The following is a 5408-nucleotide window of genomic DNA, read 5'->3' as shown; positions in this document are numbered from 1 at the left end:
CTGGGCGGGCGTGTTGATCTGCTTGAGGGTAGGTTGGCTCTGCAGAGCGATCTGGACAGGCTGGACCGATGGGCTGAGACCAATGGTATGAGGTTCAACAAGGCCAAGTGCCAGGTCCTGCACTTGGGTCACAACAACCCCATGCAGCGCTACAGGATTGGGGCAGAGTGGCTCGAAAGCAGCTTGACAGAAAAGGACCTGGGGGTGTTGGTGGACAGCCGGCTGAATATGAGCCAGCAGTGTGCCCAGGTGGCCAAGAAGGCCAACAGCATCCTAGCCTGTATCAGGAATAGTGTGGTGAGCCGGACTAGGGAAGTGATCATCCCCCTGTACTCGGCACTGGTGAGGCCCCACCTCGAGTACTGCGTTCAGTTTTGGGCCCCTCGCTACAAGAGGGACATTGAGGTGTTGGAGTGTGTCCAGAGAAGGGCTACAAAGCTGGTGAGGGGTCTGGAGGACAAACCTTATGAAGAACGACTGAGGGAGCTGGGGTTGTTTAGCCTGGAGAAGAGGAGGCTGAGGGGAGACCTTATCACCCTCTACAACTACCTGAAAGGAAGGTGTAGAGAGATGGGGGCTGACCTCTTCTCCCTGGTGACAAGTGATAGGACGAGGGGAAACGGGTTCAAGTTATGTCAGGGGAGGTTTAGATTAGATATTAGGAAACATTTTTTCACTGAAAGGGTTATTAAACATTGGAATAGGCTGCCCAGGGAGGTGGTGGATTCACCATCCCTGGAGGTGTTTAAAAAAAGGGTAGATGGGGCACTTAGGGACATGGTTTAGAAGTGGCTCTTGTCAGGGTAGGCTAAAGTTTGGACTCGATGATCTTAAAGGTCCCTTCCAACCTCAACAATTCTATGATTCTATGATTCTATGATTTTAAGTGTGGCCATAACAACAATCCTTGTTTTTTTCCCTTAAATATTCTTAATAGTATTAAAAGGCAATTTAGGTCTCATACAAGAGCAACGAAGACGTGTATGCAAACTCTTGACTGCCTGTTTTGCTCACTTATTGCCCATGGAGCGTTTTACTGTGACAAGAGATTACCTATTTTTTAAGGAATAAATGTTTAAATTGATGAAAACAGAGCATTGCCACCCATCACTATAATACATACTTGCCCACAGTTAAGTCCTGTTCTGGCACGTGTGGGCAGAAGCTTGTTCAGAGGCATTTTCCCAAACTGGCAGGGTGGAAAAGAGGCATTCAGCCTATAACGAAGAGTGAAACCTGTACGAAAACCCACTGGCCAGTCTTGCCCTTGCCATGTTTTACCCCGTCAGTGGGGGGACAGTCCACGAGCTTGGGATGTCACCGCAGCTCTGGGGCATGGCCCCTCAGGACACCTTTATGCGAACCCAGTGGCACAGCTGTGCAGAAAACCAGGTCCGGTGGCATCTGATGCAGAGGCTCTGCGCCCGGGCTGTAGGCTGGCACACTTCGTATCCCTCCCTGGCAGCAGTAATTTCAAGTAGTACAGTTGTGCCAGTTAAATTTTTTTAGCAACTTCTGTTTTGCATCCATGACCACTTTATGATTTTACTTATACATGTAGCTTACAGACCGACAGCAAGCATTGCATATACAGCTAAAATCTCCCTGCACTTTCTCTTATGACTGCTTTAACCAGTCCACATGATTATTTAAAACAAATACCTGCGTGAGAAAAGGTGAATCATAAAAAGAATAGTGTACAGGCTATTTGACTTGCAAATTGGTAGACAGGCTTTGTGAAACACTTAACGTGCACTTGCTACATTAAGCCTTGAGCTATTAATTCTGTTGTTTCCACCTATCGTTGCCCTAATATTATTTGCACATAACCTCTCTTTCTAGTGATCTCGGTAAGCCAGAAAATATAGTCTGCCCTTGAAAATCAGGGGTCATTATCATGAGCCCTTGCTTCGGATAGGTGACAAAAACACAGCCATTTGCAAAGAGCATTTCTCTAACGCAGCATTCCTACATTTTATTGATTCTCATGAGGAATAGAAACTTTAAGCAGAATGTCATTTTTGGTGCAGTGAAATTTAACAGCTTGATGCACTACCGTCTGTTCAAAGGAAAATAAGTATCAAGCTGATTTTAGGGTCTAATGGTATAAAAATACTTTAAATTGTACAGCAATGCTGATGGCAGATTCATTCTTTGAGCAGACGGATCTCTTTTGGAGGTGCTGTGTGGCAGCAACAATGGACAGAATGATCTGGTACCTGAAGCAGGAAAGACAGGAAATTTGGTACATGAGAAGAAAGGAAACCAGAGCATGCTTGACAACAGAGTCTGCAGAAGAGTCAAGAGGAAAAGGAACGCGTTGGCTTTGTCTGCTGAAGGCCAGATAGCAAGCAAGGACAGGAGCTGGTGGACTGTGAAATCAAACCGCCAGGAGCTGTTGATACAACTGTACCATGGCTGCTGTTCTGAAACTGCCACTGCCTTCCCAAGACCATCCTCATTCTCCTTGTGCTTTTGACTGTTACGTGTTTTCTGGGATGGGGACCCTTCTGTGGCAAGTCATTTTTCCATTTTGGTTATGCAGTATCCAGCACCATGTTCATAACCACTAATGTTTCTACAAATAATAAATTTAATAACGACAGTACCTGTCGCTTTTATTTTCTCCCTGGTATCCTCTTTTTCACCATGACAGCCAATAAATGTTTAAATAAAAGCCTGAATGTCTTCATTTTGCTCCTTGAGCTTTTTCAATATAAATCTTTCTTGCTCCCATTTCTATCAAGGACAACATTCTCCTTCAGCAGCAGATGATCTAAGCAATAAAAAGCATATCAACAAGGGTCTACTTAGACAAAAGTCAAATCTGGGAAGTTTAGAAAGTTATCAGCAGTGGTTAGTTACTGGCTAAATGCCGCCCATATTTTGCCTGTGTCAGGGAGCAGAACTTGCAATCCTCAGGTCTCCCAGAAGCCTTTCAGGATGGGAGCAGTAATTCTGCCCAGCTGCAAGGTTTCATGACCTGCCTGTTAGACCAGGTGCTAAATCACCTCTGCACATCCTCATGTTTCAATATTAGAAGTGTTGAGAAGCATACAGGAATTCAGGGTCGCTAAGAAATTTTTTTCCAAAAATGTCCTTTATTCTCCATGATTCTGCAGAAACTTCTTCAAGAAAGTGAAATAGATCGAGGATGACTTGAATATTTTCCCCTCCTCTAAATTTCTTTTCCTGTTGTTTTTCCTTAATTATTTTGTTAGAACGCAGCATGTGGGGATGGGCCCACAGTGTATTACACCATGTTAAAAGGTGCAAAGGAAAATATAAGTCAACCGGGGTATTACTGTTAATATCTATGCTACACCTGGGCACTACAACAGTTAAACGGTGGAATGTCCTACTTCACTTGTTGAGAGTTAATGATGCTTGAAAACAAATGTTATCCTCCTATCATTTGTTATCACCAAGGACTGGACATCCCAGTTTTATATTAGTGAAAATGAATATATATTCATTTTATATTTCTGTTCATGAAAAATGATTAACCTATAATGGGACTTCTCACTTCTTCTTTAAATGAAGATTTAATGAAAAAACTTTCAGCTGTTCTAGTATGAATCTACCCAGAAATAAAAGCATCACAGAAAAAGACTATTCATAAATGAAACAGTAGTAAAAAAGAAAAATACCTTGCAATTCCAAGGGCTTTTATTATCACTCTTCTTCTGTTTTGAGAGTAGGTGCTAAAATTACGTGCTATGTTGAAAACATAGCTTAACTGCCTGAATGCAATCTGCTAATACCAGCAGACCTCTCCATGCTCCAGGCTGAAATAAGAAGGTAAGAGTTTTGCTATTACTTTATTATCCATTATGGGAAAATCTATCCAAAAAATGTTATTAAAATCTTAGAAATTGGTCTTTAAAGGCCAACGGTTCAGTAGAAATCCGAAGGTGGAAGTGTTGATGACCTAAGAGGTACTTGGGACTACAGCATAGTTATTGGATGGTTACAGGGATGAACTAGTTTGGGTTGTGAAAGCTGATGGCTGTTTGGCTGCCGTAACTCTGAGATCATGAAGCTTTCAATCCTGTAAGAAGCAAGTAAAAGAAACAGTAGAATCATAGCCTTGGTGTTCAGGAGAGAAGATGATGCCTTGTTCAGGGATCTCTTTGACAGGATGTCACAGAAGACTGCCCTGGAGAGCGAAGGGACCCAGGAGAGTTGGCTGACTTTCAAGAACACCCTTATCAGAGAGCAAGAACAGTCCATCCTGACACGTGGGTAGTCGAGCAAGTGTGGCAGGTGGCCAGTGTGCATGAATGGGGCTCTCCTGCCAGAGTTCAGGCAGTAAGCAAGCGCACAGATGGTGGAGAGCACTTGCCACCCAGGAGCAATAGAGAGGCACTACTTGAGTGAGCATGGAACGATTTAGTAAAGCCACAGCTCAGTGGGAGTTAAAGCTCATACAGGATTTGAAGGGCAACAAGAGGCGCTTCTATAAGCATGCTGACAGTGAAAAAAAATGTGTTCCTGCTGATCGGGGGGCAGGTAACTTAGTGACAGAGGACATAAAAAAGGCTGAGGTACTTAATACCTTTTTTGCTTTTTTTTTTTTTTTTTTTTTTTTTACTGGTGAGGTCTGCCCTCAGGCCCTGAAGAGGATGGCAGAACAGGGGAGCACTTAGCTAAGCTGCCCAGGGAAGTGGTGGAATCACCATCCCTGGAGGCATTTAAAAGATGAGCAGACGTGGTGCAAAGGGACATGGCTTAGCGTGGTTTTTGTCAGTGTTAGGCTGATGGTTGGACTTGATGATCTTAAAGGTCCTTTCCAACCTAGGCAATTCTATGATTCTCAGCGGACATAGCTAAGTCCATGGAGCCAAACAGGGTGTTTCTGAGGGAGCTGGAGAAGCGGGCTAATAGGAACCTTTAAGTTCAACAAAGACAGAGTTAAGTCCTGCATCTAGGGCCAAATAACCCCATGCAACAGTTAAGGGCTGAAGCCCAACAGGACAGAAAGGAGCTTTGCAGGAAAGGCCTTAGGGGCACCAGACAACAAGAAGCAAAACATGTCAGCCATGTGCTCTCGGGCTCTTAACAGCAAAGAATGCCAATGGCACTGGGGGCTGCATTAGCAAGAGTGTATTCAGCAGGCTGATGGAAGTGACTGTTCCCCTCTACTTGGCTTGTGTGAGACTGCATCTGGGTGCAGGAGTGCATCTGAAGCACCGTGTTCAGTTTTGGGCTCCCCAATGCAAGAAAGATACCAACGCTCTAGAGCAAGTCCAGCTCTTGACTTGCTGCCAAGGCTGCCATCAGCATTTGCAACCCAAACTAGTTCACCCCTGTTAGATTCAAGTGACTCAGTGCAACACACAATTAACTGAGTGAAACGAAGCAGTCCATGATACACACATCAGGTAAGATGATCTAATGGCCTCATA

Source organism: Rissa tridactyla, chromosome 5 (genome assembly GCF_028500815.1).
Source record: "Rissa tridactyla isolate bRisTri1 chromosome 5, bRisTri1.patW.cur.20221130, whole genome shotgun sequence".
Lineage (NCBI taxonomy): Eukaryota > Metazoa > Chordata > Aves > Charadriiformes > Laridae > Rissa > Rissa tridactyla.
This window is presented reverse-complemented; position numbering follows the sequence as displayed.